General features: G+C 44.7%; 1 non-coding gene across 1 annotated transcript; it reads right to left on the reverse strand.

Moving 5' to 3' along the window:
- Positions 1 to 1273: 1273 nt before the first annotated feature.
- Trnas-cga (transfer RNA serine (anticodon CGA)) lies at positions 1274 to 1348 on the reverse strand. The gene has a single exon. It is a non-coding gene; the product is annotated as a tRNA-Ser (tRNA).
- Positions 1349 to 22799: the final 21451 nt, after the last annotated feature.

The following is a 22799-nucleotide window of genomic DNA, read 5'->3' on the forward strand; positions in this document are numbered from 1 at the left end:
CGCTGCGGAGATAACCGGCAAAGGTTTGTTGGCAACATAGTTTTCGAGTTAGGGTGCTATGCGCGGTCACAACTTTGTACCAGAAGTCGAGGACTGTATGCGGACCACTACGAAAGAGGTATTCTAAAGCCTGTCCTCGAAACCAGATGAGTGTATGGTGCTTAGCAAGAGGGTAGTGAAATGTCTGGGGCAACAACAGCAAATCCGGAGTTACCGTCGTTGGCGGGGCACGGAGGTAAAAGCCCACGATTCGTTCGATGAGGAGCCATACGTTTCGTTTCGGGGGGCACGTAAGACGGTGCTCGTCGGTGTCTTCGAGCTGACAGACAGGGCAGAGCGGGGAGGTGGCCAGTCCTATGCGATAAAGTCCACTATTAGTCGGGAATTTGCCATAGACTAAAACATACCAGAGTGCAGACACAGACGATGGTAAAAAGGGTACGTGCACACACCCCCAAACCGTTCGCCAGTTAATGTCAGGGTGCTGTAGCACCTTGGGGTCGCAAGGGTTGGACAGCATAAACAAACGGTAATAGTCTTTTTACGGGGAGGACGGGTGACTGGAAGATCGGCCTGAACGTAGCTGAGTTCTATGAAACAATTGGCGACATTGTACAATAATGGAGATATAGGTGCCACATTGATCGGTGGTTCGAGAGAAGCTGGTTGGAGGATATCTAAGAGACTGCGTGTTAACTCTTCCTAGGAGATATTCTACTACTTTTGAGCTACGATAGAAGCATTTTTTCACTCTGATTTCCAACTTATATTCTGCCATAATTTTGACATTATACCGATATACCTTGGCAATAGATGTACATTTTTGTTAACTCGGGCAACGACTTATCCGATATAGGTTTCGTGATTGTCTCATATCGTGGCAACGGATGAAGCTTTCACAAAATAAGAGCCGTCGCAGAGCGTTGTAGTCGCCTATCATGATGAGGAGGACGTTCCATGTCACATATGAGCTCGTTTCTGAGCGCGTACCAACTAGAGCTGTTTATAAAATATAGACATAACGGTAATCTGTACATAAATACTGATCTGTATCGGCGACAATATTCTCACTGACGAGTGCCGATATTTTTATTTCATATTATCTTTTTTCACAGTTTTTGATAAATGTTTGAAGTTATTTGAGCCGTCCTGCGGCTTGCGTTGGTGCCGTTGCTAGGTTGGCATCGTTTAGTTGGTGTAGTTGCTAGAATGAGATTTTCACTCTGCAGCGGAGTGTGCGCTGATATGAAACTTCCTGGCATATTAAAACTGTCTGCCCGACCGAGACTCGAACTCGGGACCTTTGCCTTTCGCGGGCAAGTGCTCTACCAACTGAGCTACCGAAGCACGACTCACGCCCGGTACTCACAGCTTTACTTCTGCCAGTATCCGTCTCCTACCTTCCAAACTTTACAGAAGCTCTCCTGCGAACCTTGCAGAACTAGCACTCCTGAAAGAAAGGATACTGCGGAGACATGGCTTAGCCACAGCCTGGGGGATGTTTCCAGAATGAGATTTTCACTCTGCAGCGGAGTGTGCGCTGATATGAAAGTTTGGAAGGTAGGAGACGAGGTACTGGCAGAAGTAAAGCTGTGAGGAGCGGGCGTGAGTCGTGCTTCGGTAGCTCAGATGGTAGAGCACTTGCCCGCGAAAGGCAAAGGTCCCGAGTTCGAGTCTCGGTCGGGCACACAGTTTTAATCTGCCAGGAAGTTTCATATCAGCGCACACTCCGCTGCAGAGTGAAAATCTCATTCTGGATTCATCAACAGTCCTATTACCAACCACGATGTAAATCGCGTCCGGCCTTCTTAACGGCGAGAAATATGCCCCGTTTTAACCACGTACAGACCGGCGGAACGTTTTTGCCTAACCACAACGTAGATGAGCTACCAAGCTAGCCGAAATCTTGATGATAATAAGACGAAAATGAGGGCGCTCTCGGCGGTGGGTGAAGCAGTGCAGCTTCCAGACGCAGCGGCGACGTTAATGGGGCTCTGCCTGGAGGCCGTGCAGACGCGCCGCTCTTGACACTCCGCGGCTGGGTCGAGGTGAGCGCGTGTTCCGTTTGTGGATGAGCTGCGGCTGCCCGCCGGGTACTTTGCCGGCCGAACACGTCCTCGGGTGTCGTGTGAAAGCATTTCCATAGAATGTAGTGAAACTCTAGGCTCACTCCACCGTCGATGGAGGAATGTAGGTGCTTGTCGTTTTCTACACCTATTTCCACATACGTACTCGGCAAGGCACTGGATAGTGTGTCGGTGGATGTCTACATTTACATAGGTACTCCGCAATCCACCATGGCGGCCGGTATCCTGTATCACAACCAGTCACTTCCTTCACTTTTCAACTCGCAAATACGGCGAGGGTAAAACCATTATCTGTATGGCCTCGTATGACTCCTAATTTCTCTTATCTTATCTTGGTAGTTGCAATTGCAGTATATTAACAACGTGCAGCCGATATTTTTATAGCCTGGTTCAAATGGTTCAAATAGATCGAAGCACTATCGGACTTAACATCTGAGGTCGTCAGTCCCGTGGACTAAGAAATACACTACTGGCCGTAAAAATTGCTAAACCAAGAAGAAATGCAGATGATAAACGGGTATTCATTGCACAAATATATTATACTAGAACTGACATGTGATTACATTTTCATGCAATTTGGGTGCATAGATCCTGAGAAATCAGTACCCAGAATAACCACCTCTGGCCGTAAGTTAATCATAACAGAGCTTGGATGGCGTGTACAGGTACAGCTGCCCATGCAGCTTGAACACGATACCACAGTTCATCAAGAGTAGTGACTGGCGTATCGCGACGAGCCAGTTGCTCGGCTACCATTGACCAGACGTTTTCAATTGGTGAGAGATCTGGAGAACGTGCTGGCCAGGGCAGCAGTCGAATATTTTCTGTAGCCAGAAAGGCCCGTACAGGACCTGCAACATGCGGTCGGGCATTATCCTGCTGAAATGTAGGGTTTCGCAGGGATCGAATGAAGGGTAGAGCCATGGGTCGTAACACATCTGAAATGTAACGTCCACTGTACAAAGTGCCGTCAATGCGAACAAGAGGTAAGCGAGACGTGTAACCAATGGCACCCCATAAAATCACGCCGGGTGATACGCCAGTATGGCGATGACGAAAGTGCGTTCACCTCGATGTCGCCAAACACGGATGCGACCATCGTGATGCTGTAAACAGAACCTGGATTCATCCGAAAAAATGACGTTATGCCATTCGTGCACCCAGGTTCGTCGTTGAGTACATCATCACAGGCGCTCCTGTCTGTGACGCAGCGTCAACGGTAACGGCAGCCGTGGTCTCCGAGCTGATAGTCCATGCTGCTGCAAACGTCGTCGAACTGTTCGTGCAGATGGTTGTTGTCTTGCAAACGTCCCCATCTGTTGACTCAGGGATCGAGACGTGGCTGCACGATCCGTTACAGCCGTGCGGATAAGATGCCTGTCATCTCGACTGCTAGTGATTCGAGGCCGTTGGGATACAGCACGGCGTTCCGTATTACCCTCCTGAACCCACCGATTCCATGTTGTCCTAAAAGTCATTGGATCTCGACCAACGTTAGCAGCAATGTCGCGATACGATAAACCGCAATCGCGACGGGCTACAATTCGACCTTTATCAAAGTCGGAAACGTGATGGTACACATTTCTCTTCCTTACACGAGGCATCACAACAACGTTTCGCCAGGCAACGCCGGTCAACTGCTGTTTGTGTATGAGAAATCGGTTGGAAACTTTCGTCATGTCAGCACGTTGTAGGTGTCGCCACCGGCGCCAACCATGTGTGAATGCTCCGAAAAGTTAATCATTCGCGTATCACAGCATCTTCTTCCTGTCGGTTAAATTTCGCGTCTGTAGCTCTTCATCTTCGTGGTGTAGCAATTTTAATGGCCAGTAGTGTATATGCCTTGGTAAGAGTCCTAATGTCTCTGATCTTATCTTGGTAGCCCGTAAGGGGAGACGGTACTCAAGTGGACTTCAAAAATACGATTTTTAAATTTTAGCTTATTCGAAATGCCTGGTCTTTCCTGCGTGAAACAGTTTTTGTTTTATATAAATACGACAATTTTTTCGTGAGATATGATGGTTTCCCTGACGCTCTATGCAATCTGGGGACAGGTAGACTTATGACGGTGTATGTGCCGAACAACCGTATGGTCCTAATGTCACAATTTCTAAATTAGAGTGCATTGGGCATGTACGGAAGGGAATGGGGTCTAGGTTGAGAAGATTATTGAAAGAAAAGTAAAAAAATAATATTGGATGGTGGTGAGAAGATAGGTGGTAAAGGTCGTCTGACAAATGTTGAAGTAGATAGATTACAGAATTATTATCGCTTGGGCAGAAGAAGAAAGGTAGGGAATTTAAAAAACATGAGAAAGGCTGTATGGGCTATCTTTTTCCATAAGCTTTCCACAAATGAAAATCCAGTGCCCGATGCTGACGCTTGGTGCAAGTACAAAAAAATGGTTCAAATGGCTCTGAGCCCTATGGGACTTAACATATGAGGTCATCAGTCCCCTAGAACTTAGAACTACTTAAACCTAACTAACCGAAGCACATCACACACATCCATGCCCGAGGCATTATTCGAACCTGCGACCGTAGCGGTCGCGCGCTTCCAGACTGAAGCGCCTAGAACCGCTCGGCCACCGGCTGCCGGCGGTGCAAGTACAGGAGGAGTGCCAGATATGACCACAAACATTCTTCACCTGCATCAGAAATGGATGAAATTAAACCTTTGTAAAGATACCTTGTTGAAGAAATGTCTTCATGGGAGAACCCAAAATTTAAATGAATGTGTGAATTCTGTCATTTGGAACCGGTTAACGAAAACTGTATTTGTTCAGCTTACAACCGTCAAATTTGGTGTTTATGATGCTATTTTATGCTTCAATGATGGTGTAATTAGAAAACAGGATGTTTTGGAATTATTGGGCATAAAATCTAGTGTAAATACTGCAAAATACTTGGTCCAAATATGTAAAGAGAGAATCAACAAAGCAGATATTGCTAATTTAAATTGCACAAAAGAAGACAGACAGAAAAGAAGAGAGGTCAAGAGAAGAAAAGAAGACCAGTATGATTCAGATGGTGTTCAGTACGGTGCAGGAAAATCTTAGTGGTAATTCTCGTCGATAACTGTACTACAAATGCAATATTAAACTTTAAATGGATTTTTCTCAAAACTACATTTTGTTACTGTGGTGTTAGAAAGATGACATTTGGTCAATTTGTACTACAGATGGTAAAATGTTATTACTAGTAAATTGAGAACCACCAAACAATCAGAAACTATTTTATAATAATTAATGTACAAAAAAGTTAAATTTGACTAGTGAAACAATAATTTTTTCTTCAAAAACAGAAGAGGTATCACGTTCATTTTAATTGTAAATTGAGGCATACATGTTATATATATGCAGTAAAAATTTCAATGTTTTATCACTTGTAGTTCTTTTGAAAAGCGTACCTGTTCAAAAATGGCTCTGAGCACTATGGGGCTTAACTTCTAAGGTCATCAGTCCCCTAGAACTTAGAACTACGTAAACTTAACTAACCTAAGGACATCACACACTTCCATGCCCGAGGCAGGATTCGAACCTGCGACCGTAGCGGTCGCGCAGTTCCAGACTGTAGCGCCTAGAACAACTCGGCCACAAAGGCCGGCCGTGAAAGAGTGTCCCGCCTTTGCATTCTTTTTGATAGCGACAGCGCTACGCTCAGTGAAAGTGAGGACGAATTACGAGACCTGGTCTAATCAGCATGGAATACGAAATGACAGTTAATGGAAGGAATAGGAAAGCCTGTTCAAAGGGTAAAATAGCATTGGCAGAATAGGGATAAAAATTGCCCTCCGTCTCCACTTAAGCGCATTGTATGTTGACGGCAGTATAATCGATCTGTAGTCAAATTCAAATGCTGATTGTCTGCATTTTCTCACTAGTTTTCCTCCAAAGGACGTCGCTTTCACTCCAGGGATTCCCAGTTGAGCTTCAGTAGCATTACTGTAACACTTACGTTTTGTTCGAATCTACCGGTAACAAATCTAGCAGCCAGCCTCTGAATCTTTTCGATGTCTTCCTTCAGTTCTCCCTAGTACGGATCCCAAACACTCGAGCAAAACTCAAGAATAGGTCGCAAGTGCCCTGTATGGGGTCTCCTCTATAGGCGAACCACTCTTTCCTAAAATTCTCCCAATGAACCGAAGTCGACCATACGCCCTCCCTACAATTCTCACGTGCTCGTTCCATTTATGACCACTTCTTAACATTACTTTCAGATATTTAAACGGCGTGACTGTGTCAAGCAGGACACTAGTGATACTGTAGCCGAACACCTGCTTTTCCTACTCATCCGCATTAACTTACATTTTTCCACATTTAGATCTACACTCCTGGAAATTGAAATAAGAACACCGTGAATTCATTGTCCCAGGAAGGGGAAACTTTATTGACACATTCCTGGGGTCAGATACATCACATGATCACACTGACAGAACCACAGGCACATAGACACAGGCAACAGAGCATGCACAATGTCGTCACTAGTACAGTGTATATCCACCTTTCGCAGCAATGCAGGCTGCTATTCTCCCATGGAGACGATCGTAGAGATGCTGGATGTAGTCCTGTGGAACGGCTTGCCATGCCATTTCCACCTGGCGCCTCAGTTGGACCAGCGTTCGTGCTGGACGTGCAGACCGCGTGAGACGACGCTTCATCCAGTCCCAAACATGCTCAATGGGGGACAGATCCGGAGATCTTGCTGGCCAGGGTAGTTGACTTACACCTTCTAGAGCACGTTGGGTGGCACGGGATACATGCGGACGTGCATTGTCCTGTTGGAACAGCAAGTTCCCTTGCCGGTCTAGGAATGGTAGAACGATGGGTTCGATGACGGTTTGGATGTACCGTGCACTATTCAGTGTCCCCTCGACGATCACCAGTGGTGTACAGCCAGTGTAGGAGATCGCTCCCCACACCATGACGCCGGGTGTTGGCCCTGTGTGCCTCGGTCGTATGCAGTCCTGATTGTGGCGCTCACCTGCACGGCGCCAAACACGCATCATTGGCACCAAGGCAGAAGCGACTCTGATCGCTGAAGAGGACACGTCTCCATTCGTCCCTCCATTCACGCCTGTCGCGACACCACTGGAGGCGGGCTGCACGATGTTGGGGCGTGAGCGGAAGACGGCCTAACGGTGTGCGGGACCGTAGCCCAGCTTCATGGAGACGGTTGCGAATGGTCCTCGCCGATACCCCAGGAGCAACAGTGTCCCTAATTTGCTGGGAAGTGGCGGTGCGGTCCCCTACGGCACTGCGTAGGATCCTACGGTCTTGGCGTGCATCCGTGCGTCGCTGCGGTCCGGTCCCAGGTCGACGGGCACGTGCACCTTCCGCCGACCACTGGCGACAACATCGATGTACTGTGGAGACCTCACGCCCCACGTGTTGAGCAATTCGGCGGTACGTCCACCCGGCCTCCCGCATGCCCACTATACGCCCTCGCTCAAAGTCCGTCAACTGCACATACGGTTCACGTCCACGCTGTCGCGGCATGCTACCAGTGTTAAAGACTGCGATGGAGCTCCGTATGCCTCGGCAAACTGGCTGACACTGACGGCAGCGGTGCACAAATGCTGCGCAGCTAGCGCCATTCGACGGCCAACACCGCGGTTCCTGGTGTGTCCGCTGTGCCGTGCGTGTGATCATTGCTTGTACAGCCCTCTCGCAGTGTCCGGAGCAAGTATGGTGGGTCTGACACACCGGTGTCAATGTGTTCTTTTTTCCATTTCCAGGAGTGTAGCTGCCATTCGTCACGCGTAATGGAAATTTTATCTAAGCCGTGTTGTATCTTTCTCCTGCCGATACGCTTGTCTCTGATGAACAATCACCGTCGAGTTCAACATACTGGTTTCCAAAAAAGTCTCGAGCTACTCACATATCTGTGAACCTATTCCATATGCTGGTACCTTCGTTATCAGCCTGCAATGGGGCTCCGTATCAAATGCTTTCCGGAAATCTCTAAATACGGACTCTGTCTACTGCCCTTCATACATAGTTCGCAGTATATCATGTGAGGAAAGGGAAAAGCCGAGTTTCCTACTAGTCTATTCGCAAATTATGCGAATGGGAAATGAATGCCTATACAAATGATTAAACAACCTAACATTTCCTGTCTTGTTCTCATAATACAGTGCGTATATGTCGGTCGTAACATATTAGAAGTCAGAGGCAAATTGTACTCATAAAATTTAAAATTTCACTTACGTTATCACAAATACTATGCGCCCACCAGTAGCAGCATGGACAACGTCTACACCAGGGTTTCCCAAACTGTTCTTAGGAACGCTCGTGTTCCGCAGGAAGTGTGTAAGTCATCCGCGAAAAACTATTTCTGCCACGATAGGTTTTTTCGATCTTTTGACGGCACAATATGTGAAAAAAGTTATTATGATTGCTGTCTTATTACGTACGATTTAAAATTGAAGTAATCACTGAGTAAAAAAGGATTTTTTTTTAGTTTTTTGAAATCTTATTAACCTTAAAAATAAACAAGCTGTTCAATCAAAGTGCGAGGATTCTCAAAGTGTTCCATGAGACGAAAAGTTTGGAACTCTCTGATCCGTAACATAGATAAATTCGTCAACAAATCCCAAGGCGGCTGGACGAAAACGGTTCAAATGGCTCTGAGCACTATGGGACTTAACATCTGAGGTCATCAGTCCCCTAGAACTTAGAACTACTTAAACCTAACTAACTTGAGGACATCACACACATCCATGCCCGAGGCAGGATTCGAACCTGCGACCGTAGCGGTCGCGCGGTTCCAGACTGGAGCGCCTAGAACCGCTCGGCCACAACGGCCGGCAGGCTGGAGAAAAGAGGGGTAAAAAAAGGGACCCGCAAAATAGCAGACCCATAGCCTTAAAGTAGCTATGCTGCAGAATTCTTGAACATAATCTAAATTGAAATACAATAAATTTCACCGAGACAGAAAATCTTCTGTGCACAAATCAGCGTGGATTTAGAAAGCGTCGCTCGTGTGAAACTCTCGAGAACGATGGATGAACTAAATTTGGAAAGTGCTCATGAAGCAACGGCTGTTCCACTCTCGGTTCAAAAGAGAATGCGCAAATGATGACAGGCGAAGGTGAGTATACATTCGTGCGTTTTTAAAAAGGTCTATTGAGGAAGCATACAACGACTACCAGCGTCGTATCTTTGAAAAATACGAGGGCTGTCCAGAAAGTAAGTTACGATTGATCGCGAAATGAAAATCACAGTGAAAATCAGAAATGTTTCATTTGTAACAGTTAGCTACACCTTTCAGCTACTTCTCTACGTAGTCGCCGTTCTGAGTCAGACATTCGTCGTAGCGTTGTACCAACTTTCCAATACCCTCTTCATAGAAGGCAGCCGCCAGTGCTTTCCGCCAATTCTCTACGCTGGCCTACAGCTCGTTGTCTGTGCCAAAATGTTGTCTTCATAGCCAGCGGTTCGTTTGAGCAGAGATGAAACTCAGTGGGAGACGATTACGGGCTATACTGTGGGTAACCAAACATTTCCAATTGAAACGATGCAGGAACATCTTCATTGCCCCTGCAGAATGAGGCTGAGAATTGTCTTGAAGAAGAAACCGCACGACAGTTATGTAATGTTGGTTGCATAGCTTCTCACAAGGCCCTCGTACTTGGCGGGAGAGACTATTTTCTATAACATCTTTACGCGCTCACTAAGAGCTCAAGAATGAAAACAGCGACATAATTCTACCTAGAGTCATACTAGAGACACTGCCCAACACATCTTTGCAAAGCTTTATCGGATTTTCATAGTCGTTTCCATTTCGCGACCGATCGTAACTTACTTTCTGGACAGCCCTCGTATCTGGCTGAGAACAAATTAGGTAAGCGGGCCTAAGGCTCCTATGAAGTCACTCACTGACCGGTCTGACGTGGCAGTAGAATTTAGCAAAAGGGAAGCCGAAATTCTGCATTTAAGATATCGTTCACACTGGAGAAACGTCTACAAACATACCGTCATTAGGCATCTGTGGAGTACAGAAAGAGCTGAAGGAGTTGAAAACAAGCAAGTGGTCGGGTACGGATGGAATCGTAATTCGGTTTTACAAAGAGTACTCTACGGCACTGGCCCCTTGGCTTGCATTTATCGCGAATCATTGCCCACAGCTGTGGTTCTTCCCAGCCGGCGAGGGCGGAGTTTACTTGTGAAAGTTTGTAGAAATAAAAGAATTGTGGAAAAGAGTTCTATTCCCATGCCGTACATCTGTCGGCACTGGGAAACTGGGTATTTTGAGAGCTTCTAGTGTTGTGATTGGCTCTGTAAAAGTTGTGGGGAGAAAATAAAGGTGAAGAGCGATCTTGCTGGACTCTCGATAGAGGTCTTCCGTTCTGGTCTCTCGTACTGAGAGGACGTCAGCCAAGTCGTCTCCCGTCTTGGTCTTTCGTCCTGAGAGGACTTTAGCCGCGCCAGCTCATTGTTGACAGAAACATTGTCGCAATTGGAGAAGTTTACGGAAAGCAGTCTGGTGTTCGAATGCTGTAGGATTGTACTTTCCGAGACGCCACACGCCGACCACCCGGCCGCGCCGTCGCCGTCGGAGACCGCCGCTACAACAGGAATATTACGGTGAGATCGTTCCCGCTTCGGCCTGTGTTAGGAGTAACGTTAAATAGTTGGATCAATCGCAATTTGCTGTTTCCACAAAGGTTTCACAGCACTTTGGAGTGTAGTGGTTCTTCGTATACAGGGTGTTTCAAAAAGGTACGGCCAAACTTTCAGGAAACATTCCTCACACACAAAGAAAGAAAATATGTTATGTGCACATGTGTCCGGAAACGCTTACTTTCCATGTTAGAGCTCATTTTATTACTTCTCTTCAAATGACATTAATCATGGAACGGAAACACACAGCAACAGAACGTACCAGCGTGACTTCAAACACTTTGTTACAGGAAATGTTCAAAATGTCCTCCGTTAGCGAGGATACAAGCATCCACCCTCCGTCGCATGGAATCCCTGATGCGCTGATGCAGCCCTGGAGAATGGCGTATCGTATCACAGCCGTCCACAGTACGAGCACGAAGAGTCTCTACATTTGGTACCGGGGTTGCGCAGACAAGAGCTTTCAAATGCCCCCATAAATGAAAGTCAAGAGGGTTGAGGTCAGGAGAGCGTGGAGGCCATGGAATTGGTCCGCCTCTACCAATCCACCGGTCACCGAATCTGTTGTTGGGAAGCGTACGAACACTTCGACTGAAATGTACAGGAGCTCCATCGTGCATGAACCACATGTTGTGTCGTACTTGTAAAGGCACATGTTCAAGCAGCACAGGTAGAGTATCCCGTATGAAATCATGATAACGTGCTCCATTGAGCGTAGGTGAAAGAACATGGGGCACAATCGACACATCACCAACAATGCCTTCCCAAACGTTCACAGAAAATCTGTGTTGATGACGTGATTGCACAATTGCGTGCGGATTCTCGTCAGCCCACACATGTTGATTGTGAAAATTTACAATTTTATCACGTTGGAATGACGAAACTAAAATGAGCTCTAACATGGAAATTAAGCGTTTCCAGACACATGTCGACATAACATCTTTTCTTTATTTGCGTGTGAGGAATGTTTCCTGAAAGTTATGCCGTACCTTTTTGTAACACCCTGTGTATGTTATAAGAGATCTCGTTTTGGACCGATTTTAACACAATTTGTGCCAATGCCAGTCAGTAGGATAATTTTTAAATTGTTCATTGTGTTTTATTCAGCATTGATCTGAAGGTTATAATGAAATTATTGTGATTCAGTAGAGCCTTTACTTTCAGTAGTTGATCCTGAATTTACCCTTTCGCTTTATTTTATCTTTGTGTATGTGTTTGATGTCATTGAACACCCTAAGTGTTCGTGATCGTTCATGTTTGAAAGTAAAAACAGGTGTGATTTATCATCAACGCTAGCACCGCAGATTAATTAGGGGTGACAGGGCCACATTTAAATCTAGCGTTATCCATTTTTGCGTACACGTCCACTCCCAATTTCTCTGTAAGTTGTTTGGCAGGGGCGAACACACGCGAAAATCGGACAGGCAACAGGTGGGGTGTTACACATCCACTCAATTCTGAAGATTGCCAGAGCCGACAAGTGTGAGAATTTTGACACGATCAGAGTAATAGCTCATGCATCGTAGTTGCTGACAAAAATAAGAGACAGGAGAATGGAAAAGAAAATTGAGTATCTGTTAGATGACGATCAATTTGGATTTGTGACAGGTAAAAGCACCACCGACGCAGTTCTTACGTTTCAGTTGATAATGGAAGCAAGACCAAAGAAAAATCAAGATACGTTTATAGGATTTGTCGAACTCGATAAAGCGTTCGACAATGCCAAATGGTGCAAGATGTTCGAAGTTCTGAGAAAATTTGTGGTAAGCTATAGGGAAAGATGGATAATATACAATATGTACAAGAGCCAAAATAAGAGTGGACGACCAAGAACGAAGTGATCGGATTAAAAATGGTGGAAGACTGGGATGTTGTCTTTCGCCGCCACTGTTCAATGCATACACCGAAGAAGCAATGAGGAAATAAAACAATGGTTGAATTATAATTCAGGGTGAAAATATGAGGGTAATCCTAAAAGGAAGGCCCCATATTTTTTTATTAGTACATCTGTTTATTTCTACAACGGTTTACATCAGTTTACAGCTTGAACATTTAGCTATTTTTCGACATAATCACCATTTCTGTCGACGCATTTTTGCAAACGCTGTGTCAGTTTTTGTATGCCCATGTCATACCAGTTTGCCGCCATGCTATTCAGAAAGTTATGAACCTCTTCTTTCACCTCGTCTTGTGGTGATCAATACTATCTCCTGCAGGAGTGTATATATATCTGTACGTAACGAGCCATAAGTCCATTGTCAAAAATACGTTTGGAGCAATAATATTAAACAAATAGAAATATATGGTTCAAATGGCTCTGAGCACTATGGGACTTAACTGCTGAGGTCATCAGTCCCCTAGAACTACTTAAACGTAACTAACCTGAGGACATCACACACATCCATGCCCGAGGCAGGATTCGAACCTGCGACCGTAGCGGTCGCACGGTTCCAGACTGTAGCGCCTAGAACCGCTCGGCCACCCGGCCGGCCAAATAGAAATATAAATTTATTATCAACACAGAAGTAAATCTGAAGTTCAATGAGCCTTCAAAAGATGATCAAAGCGGTTTCTATGGTACTGTACATCTTTTCAACATTGATTTACAAATAGTGTCGCAAATCTGCCAGCACTGTGCGTTTCCTGAATCTGATGAAGTTCATTCCTTCAAATTCTCAACATTATGGATCTTGACCTAATACTATTCAGTGTTTGGCATACGCCGGACAGAGCAATCCATGGCTCTGATATATGATGATCGTAAAGGCCGTTCAATAGTACGGGTCCGATTCCCGGCGCGGTCAGGGATTTTCACCTGCCTCGAGATGATTAGGTGTTTGTGTTGTCCTCATCATTTCATCATCATTCATAAAAGTGGCGAGATTTGACTGAGCAAAGGTTGGGAATTCGTAAGGGCGCTAATAACAGCGCAGTTGAGCGCCCCACAAACCAAACACCATCATCATCATCGTTCATTAGTACCCCATCTGCCACTCTCTTCATGAAAGTTTTTCATTTGGATAGTCTCTCACAGTAACTCGAAAATGTGGGCTTACTCGATCTTGTTGTCATATCAGCTTTTGCTTAACCGGCTCTAGACCTTCAAGAAGTCGATTAATTTCCAGCTTTAGCAACACTTCTGGTAAACCTTCCGGGATGTAAGGTCGTGGTCGTGAGTCTCACCGGAGGAGAAACACCCCTCTGAAGATGTCCAGCGCAGCTCTGGACGAAACGTTAGGAGCTGAAGAGTTTCATGGACCACGACCTTACATCCCGGAAGGTTTACCAGAAGATATGTCATCCGGTCGTGAAAGCCTTCATACTATGATCTAACAACACTTCCTGAAGAATATATAAGTTTGCTACAGAACTGACAGTGCTGTTACCCCACTGCTGAATCTCCCTGCCCGTACACTCACCCCAGGCGAAGTTCTCTTTCCATTACCACATGGTGATTCGTGGAATCGCAGTAGACCGAGTTGTGTAGTTTCACTCTGCCATTCACCTTAAAAGTCACTTCGTCGCTGCTAAGAATGTTTTGAAAAACTTTGGATCGACTCCTCATCTGACTACGTACAACTCGCATACTTCCGTACGTCTGTGTGGGTCATCTTCATATTGGCCTTGAAGTAAAAGTATGCATATACGGTGTCGATTTCAGCGTTTTCTGGGTCCTTCGTAGGTTTGTTCCTGCTGTTTCATACACACTGAAAGCTTTTCTTGATTTGATTGGTGATAACTTAAAATATTGCGCGACGGCTTTAAGATACTCTTACAAGCGGGCTAACCTGCTGGTCTTAGGCGTCTTGTCACGGTCTGCGCTGCTTCCCCGGTCGGAGGTTCGAGTCCTCCCTCGGGCATGTGTGTGTGTGTGTGTGTGTGTGTGTGTGTGTGTGTGTGTGTGTGTGTGTGTGTGTGTGTTTGTGTGTGTTTGTGTGTGTGTGTGTGAGAGAGAGAGAGAGAGAGAGAGACAGAGAGAGTGAGTTGTCCTTAACGTAAGTTAGTTTAAGTTAGATTAAGTAGTGCGTAAGTTTAGGAAACGATAACCTCAGCAGTTTGTTCCTATAAGACCTTACCACAAATTAAGAAAAAAATAAAAAAATTCTCTTAGTAGTAACCTATCTGACCGTGGAAGTTCCGCTACCGACGCAGTCTCTTCAAATCCTAAATTTAATTTGGTTGTACCTTGTCGAGATGCAGGTTGGCTATTTGGAAAACGTTCGACAAACAATTGATAAACACCACTTTAATTAATTTGTCCCCACCAAAATTGGAAATAAAAGAATAAGTAAATAAATGCAGTTCTGTTGTTAACTATCTATTAATTATTTTTCAGACAGCAACAAGGAACAAACCTCAGGCTGCTAGTGTCAAGTGACTTACCAAGGCGAAACACAAGTTCAGAACAGACTATCACCAAGTGGGCAAAACAGTCAAGATTTGTTAGTGACAAATGATTTGTGGATCACCCTGTGTATATAGAGGTTTTTTTTTTACTTGAGACAACTAAATATCTCGAAAACGACGCATCGAACGAAAAAAATGTTCTATGTGAAAAGATAATAGTAAGGGAGACCAAAAATTAACAGAATTTTATTGAACTATAGACTCACAGTACTCTAGTACCCTTCAACGTATTGTCCATGTGCGTTAATGCACTTGTCCAAACGCTTTTGCCACTGCTGAAAACAGTTCTCGAACTCTTGGAGCAGGATGTTCTTCAAAGCCGTTGGAGTGTTTTCTTGGACGACATCCACATCTCTGGGACGCTTTCCTTTCAGCTTTTGCTTCACCCATGAAACAAAAAAAAGTCAGACAGAATCAGATCGGGTGAGCAGGGTGGATGAGTCACAAGCACATTTGTTTTCCGTGATCTGTCAGACCGTAGGTGTGTGGGTGGAGCATTGTCGTGGAGCAACCAGTTCCCATCATTTCTCCCATCTGTTTATTTACAACATGCTCCATTACGCACTATTTATAGCATGATATGTGTGTGTGTTCGTGTGTGTGTGTGTGTGTGTATGTGCTTGTATGTGTGTGTAGTGTAATATTTGCGTTATATGATGATGATGTGGTGAGAGAAGGGACCAGCATATGGCCAGCTCCTCACCTAAAGGACAAAGGCGAACGCCAAGCTTGACGTCCCCATCCGACGGACCATCAAGAGTACCACACGACCTCACTTAATGAGAGGTATGGTATTTAAACCAGATCATTGATTTGCAGACGCGCATACTTCCAAACTCTTGTTCAATGAGACATCCATACCAGGGAACTTCAGATTTTTGATTAAAGATTGGGCAATTTTCATTGGAAGGTAATTTTTAATGTTAATTAATTATTAAGAATTTGGTATCAACATTGCCGTTTCTCAATGTTAACGAGTGTCGTAACATGAATTTCACTCAAATAGTAATATATCAGATAATTTAAAAACAGTTTGTTAAAGAAATATTCCACATATGAGCATTGTGCACATCCTCGATAAGAGTTATTTTTATTTAAAGAAGTGTCTCACTCAATGATGTGTATAAAATTGTTTACTTGTTGTCCGGAGCGTAGCACTAAGCCGGCCGGTGTGGCCGAGCGGTTCTAGGCGCTTCAGTCTGGAACCGCGCGGCCGCTACGGTCGCATGTTCGAATCCTGCCTCGGGCATAGATGTGTGTGTTGTCCTTAGGTTAGTTAGGTTTAAGAAGTTCTAAGTTCTAGGGGACTGATGACCACAGATGTTAAGTCCCATAGTGCTCAGAGCCATTTTTTCGTAGCACTAAGCTCTCAGCAACTGTAGTTAGGAATTTGCAGCTGGTGCACGGAGAGCAGCAAGCACCACGTTTCCAAGCATTTGCCTTACGAGGTGAGATATTTTCATTTCAGAGAAAGTTTGCTACGAAAATTAAAACGTACAGGGACCATTTCATGAACACCATGATTAGGCAGATCATTACGCACAGGGTCCACTTTAATTAAAGAGATTAATAGCAGACCTCAGGATTTAATCGCTTTGTATATTTTTTTTATAAATATTATTTTAGAAATATTACAGCTATATTTAGAATTGGCCACTGAAATTGCTACACCACGAAGGTGACGTGTTACAGACGCGAAATTTAACCGACAGGAATAAGGTGCTGTGATATGCAAACGATTAGCATTTCAGAGCATTCCCACAAGGTTGGCGCCGGTGGCGACACCTACAACGTGCTGACATGAGCAAAGTTTCCAACCGATTTCTCATACACAAACAGCAGTTGACCGGCGTTCCCTTGTGAAACGTTGTTGTGATGCCTCGTGTAAGGAGGAGAAATGTGTACCATCACCTTTCCGATTTTGATAAATGTCGGACTGTAGCCTATCGCGATTCCGGTTTATCGTATCGCGACATTGCTGCTCGCGTTGGTCGAGATACAATGACTGTTAGCAGAATATGGAATCGGTGGGTTCAGGAGGGTAATACGGAACGCCATGCTGGATCCCAATGGCCTCGTATCACTAGCAGTTGAGATGACAGGCATCTTATCCGCATGGCTGTAACGGATCGTGCAGCCACGTCTCGATCCCTGAGTCAATAGATGGGGACGTTTGCAAGACAACAACCATCTGCACGAACAGTTCGACGACGTTTGCAGCAGCATGGACTGTCAGCTGGGAGACCATGGCTGCGGTTACCCTTGACGCTGCTTCACAGACAGGAACGCCTGCGATGGTGCACTCAACGACTACCTTCGGTGTACGAATGGCAAAACGTCATTTTTTCGGATGAATCCAGGTTCTGTTTACAGCGTCATGATGGTCGCATCCGTGTTTGGCGACATCGCGCCACTTTGAAGTGACACTTTGAAGTGGACGTTACATTTGAGATGTGTTACGACCCGTGGGTCTACCCTTCATTCGATCCCTGCGAAACACTACATTTCAGCAGGATAATGCACGACCGCATGTTTCAGGTCCTGTACGAGCCTTTCTGGATACAGAAAATGTTCGACTGCTGCCCTGGCCAGCACATTCTCCAGATCTCTCACCAATTGAAAACGTCTGGTGAATGGTGGCTGAGCAACTGGCTCGTGACAATACGCCAGTCACTATTCTTGATTAACTGTGGTATCGTGTTGTAGGTGGATGGGCAGCTGTACCTGTACACGCCATCCAAGCTCTGTTTGACTCAACGCCCAGGCGTATAAAGGCCGTTATTACGGCCAGAGGTGGTTGTTCTGGGTACTGATTTCCCAGGATCTATGCACCCAAATTGCCTGAAAATGTAATCACATGTCTGTTCTAGTATAATATATTTGTCCAAAGAATACCCGTTTATCACCTGCATTTCTCCTTGGCGTAGCAATTTTAATGGCAAGTAGTGTATTATAAAACATACGAAATGTATAAAAAATATGTAAACTAACTGGGCAAAGGAAATGATGAAAGACCTCCAGAAACTAAATATCTCCACAGAAGAAATAACGAACAGGGAAAAATACAGAGAAAAAAAAATCAGTAATTAGAAGAAACACCAAAAGAGAAGCAACCAGGAATGAAGTGGACAGAAGGGAGGAAGAAGAAACACAGTGAATATATGAGACGTATTTGGGGAGAGAAAAGAAAGACAAAAATAAGTGCCTTGAAAATTGATTGTATTTTAATGCTCTCCTAAATGGGCAATTAACGATGATAATAATAATAATAATTAATATTATAAAACAGGGCCACATTCATGTTCCATTCTCGCAGGTACATAGGGGCAAGACGAGGAGGTGGGGTAAGACGGGGAAGGGCTATAAGCTATAGTTAAAGTGATGCCATCTGTGGATAGCTACGTCATCAATACACAGGTCTCAGTGTGTTGACATTGCTGAACCTTAGTTTCGCGGCGGTTTCTGTGAGCTTTGTAAGTTATGTACAATTGTTATACTGATTTGCAATGTTTTACACCTTTCGAGGTCCTAAAACGTGTTTCGTGAACATTTGTCCAGACTGTATATATAGCACTGAACAGTACGTCTTATTAACAGTAAACTGCTGTGTCAGTAGTCAATGTTCACTAAATAGTGTTCATGTAGGCGTAACTTAACCTTACATCATGGTAGGGGGCAAGACGGGGTGGGGCGTGATGGGCAGCTTCCCCGTCTTGCCCCTACTATTTGTCCAACCATTGCGTTCTTACCGTCTCATGTGTTTACCTCGCTGCGGGTTTTGAACACGTAAATTATACGTTGAAGTTTATTCGGCAAAGCCCTCATTCATTCAGCTACAATGACCACAGCAGTGAACGGGTTTCGGAAAACAGGCATTTGGCCTGTAAACAGAAATGTGTTTCAGGAAAGTGATTACCTTCCCTGCTCAATTACAGACGTTCATCGAGCTCACACATCTGAAGTTAACAGAAACAGAAGACCAAATACCAGAGGTGTTGTCAAGACGTAAAACAACTGAACAATTAACAACTGACGATCAAGCCTCTGTTTCGTCTAACTTTCAGGTTACCAGCGGTGAAATAGTGTTAGCTATTCCAAAGGTGGATAAAAAAAAACCAAAAGGAAACCATCTAACAGGCGTGGAAAACCCATTGTTTTAACCGAATCTCCTTATAGGAGTGAACTATCTGAAGAAATTAAACGAAAAGGAGTCCAGAAATGTGCTGCATGTAAACGAAAACTCTTCTCAAAGACGTTTAATAAACCTGGGATACCACCAAAAGGACATAACGACAACGAAAAAGTGACAAACGTTACTGACGTCTTAACCACCCCTTCATGCTCCAGGGATAATTAACTGAGGTCGAATGACAAGGAGGAAGAGAGTGGAGAACGTTTACACTGCTACGACTTCTCTGAAGGAGGCTGGATACGGTGTATTAGCTACGGACGCTGGGCCCACGACACTTGTGCACGGATAGAAAGTGATGATGACGAAGCTGTCCACACTTGTGTACTATGTGAAAGTAAGAGGCCTAAATAAAACGTAATACCTGATTCTACAATTCGCAGAACCATGTTTCGAAACCTTATCGTCACATGATTTCGTTATTCCAGTCCTTATTTAAGCTTTAGAGATGAATTCATGCTAATTCCCCATCTTACCCCGGATGTGGGGCAAGACGGGGAATTGGTAGTTTATGTTTCAAATCGAGATACTTCTAACTAAATGTAACAAGTCTGCAGGTTTCTTTGCATGCTGTTGTAATTCAATGGTTAAGTAAACAAATGATAATCAAACCTACTTGAATTTGTTTTATTTGACCCTTTTGTAAGGGTTTAAAGTTAGCTTCCCCATCTTGCGCCGCCTTCCCCTATATTTATGGTTTCTCTCGCACTTCGAAATGCACAAAGTCAGCCAAAGCTGAACAACAACGAAGTTACAACGAACCAACCAACCACACCAAGAGATCAAAACCAAACAAAAAAAAAATTGGAAAGGAAACTTTCAATGTGTGTCTGTCCGTAACGACGGCAGTTGGTGTGGTGGGCTGTCAGTGGCAGGACCTTCCTCCCCCCACCACCAGTCCCTCACCTGCCGCTGGGAGACAGTTGAATGTAGACTTGGCCACTGTTTCTATGTTTCGATACAGTGTATCGATACGTGGAACTGTTTTAGTGTTTCGGAACGGCTGTGGTTCACTGTTTCGAAACAGTGGTGTTTCATTCCGCCCTTGTTTCAGATAACCGCACCAGATTCGATCTCCAGCCAGACACAGAAACTGTATCGTTGTTTCAAAATAAGGCTGTTTCAGTCCACCTGCGCTTGGAACGGACTAATTGTATCGAAACAGTGATGTTTCATTCCGCTCTGTGTCGTACGAGATTCGGGCACGGCACAGATACTGAAACACAACATAACACTTCATTGAAACACTTTCAAGAGTGTCGAATTCTTTTTGACAAGCAATAGAATGAAGCTTAAGATATCCGAAAATAAAGCTTCGTTTCTAGCTGACTGTCCTATTACGAAATGGCGTAACATCTGCTTTATAAACACTAACCAAACAATGAAACAACGCATACTATTCCCATTCAAAATAATAAATATGTGAAAATCATTCGAATAAATTACACTTTTTTTATAACATACGCTTCTCTTTTCATGTACAGTAATCGTATTAAGGAACCCAAGTAAGCCTACAACATTTTGAATAAAAAAGGCTTAGAGTGACAGTTATTAGACCCATACATAAATTTGATCTAGGTATAGTTGCAAGCAATCTGTTTACACTATCAGTGATATGTCAATGGTGAACGGGAAGGGCTGGGAAGCATGGTGACTTTATAGTAAAGGTTCGAAACACCTTGAAAGACAAAATTTTTTTCTGTTATATTTTGTTATTTATTCGAATTATCTGGCGTTATTTGTGAGTCTATAGTCACTGTGCCTATTATCCACAATGACTCCCTTTGTGTGCATGGAAATAAGCAGGATGGGTATATTACCCATACTATCGGAATGTGGGAATCCCAGTAGCATATCCGTTGTTTCTGCAGTTTGCTCCTACGTCCAGTTCCGTCCGTGGTGGTTCTTCTGTCTTCTGCTATGGCTTTCCTCAGCCAATTGAAAAGTATGAAAGTCACACAACACGAAAGCAGCGCATTTGCTGCAGGAAATACGAAACTGCCAAGACGCCCAGGTGATAGTTTCATACTTTCTGCGAAATGATTAGCGCTCTCGCACCTCACTTGTGTATATGAACATACTTATGCAGTAGACATTAAAGATGATAAAATGTGTAGGTTTATTAGATTACAAAACACAAACTGTTTCACTGTTTCGAAACAGCGTGTCGAAACATTACATTGTACTGTTTCATTAGTTTCGAAACAGTTACGTGTTTCAGTTTGCCCATCTCTAGTGTGGTGGGCTGTCAGTGGCAGGACCTTCCTCCCCCCACCACCAGTCCCTCACCTGCCGCTGGGAGACAGTTGAACGCCGCCAACGGTTTCCCCGGCGGCGGCGGAATCGCCCTCACACTCACACGTGCCGCGCTTTCCTTTCGGCCATTTCTGCGCCTGGTCACGCGCGCTCGGCCGCTCACGGACACGCGTGTCGCGGAATTCTGACCGAGCCGGCCGTGTCTGAGAAACCTCCGACCTCTCCGCGCTGGCCGTCCACGCGGCTACATTGCTCCTGCGCGGATGTCCTCTGGTAGCGCTGCGTCTTTTCCATTCACAGTCCCGTGTGACTTCCTGGAGCTGACAGTTTGAGGGACGACATCAATTACAGCTAGTTTGGGTAAACCAGTTGTCGGCCACTGCTGTATCTAAAGCCGTCGGCACACGGACCGTCCATCCGAACGTTGAGCGTTGAGCGCGCCCAGTTTCTGACGTCATAGCGTGGAACAACAAGTTCGGGGATCCTTCCGAACGTGCAGAGCAATATCGGGCGTGTCAGATATTCTGAGCGTGCGTCTCAGCGTTGACCAATGAGATGGTACAACGCCACCTACGTCATACGCACGCCGTCTCCCTTCAGTACAGAGTTGTGAGGCGCCATATTGGCATTCATATCAAGCTTATATGTATATATGACGTTTCTGAGCACCAGCAAATTGAGAATCACTGGAAAACCCGTTGTTAGTTATGTGATTCGTTGCAATAAAATAATGAGAAACATCATATTCGTGGCAAAAGAATTATTGTAACTTGCGTATTATGAGGGTAGGCTATTTGAAGGCAGCGACACACTGAAGATCCACCAAACGCGCATTGTTCCTGGTCCAATTTGATATAATTAAATTTCAATTAGTAACATAATTGTCTACATTAACGTTTTTAGCACGGCGTAACACATATGGTTACGTACACAGAGGTGATTGTTGGTTTAGTGTAATGAGTAGCGTCTGTGTACATGGATGAAATTTTGTTGGGACGGTGGTTCGCGTCTTGACACATCCAAATCTTTTTTTCTAACATTCGCGTTTTTATTAGGTTCTGATACTTTATTATTAGTTTAATATAAGTATATGCTATAATATTTGATGTTATGTAAATATAAGTTCGCCGCCGGCCGGAGTGGCCGAGCGGTTCTAGGCGCTACAGTCTGGAACTGCGCAACCGCTACGGTCGCAGGTTCGAATCCTACCTCGGGCATGGATGTATGTGATCTCCTT

Source organism: Schistocerca cancellata, chromosome 10 (genome assembly GCF_023864275.1).
Source record: "Schistocerca cancellata isolate TAMUIC-IGC-003103 chromosome 10, iqSchCanc2.1, whole genome shotgun sequence".
In the NCBI taxonomy this organism is placed as follows: Eukaryota; Metazoa; Arthropoda; class Insecta; order Orthoptera; family Acrididae; genus Schistocerca; species Schistocerca cancellata.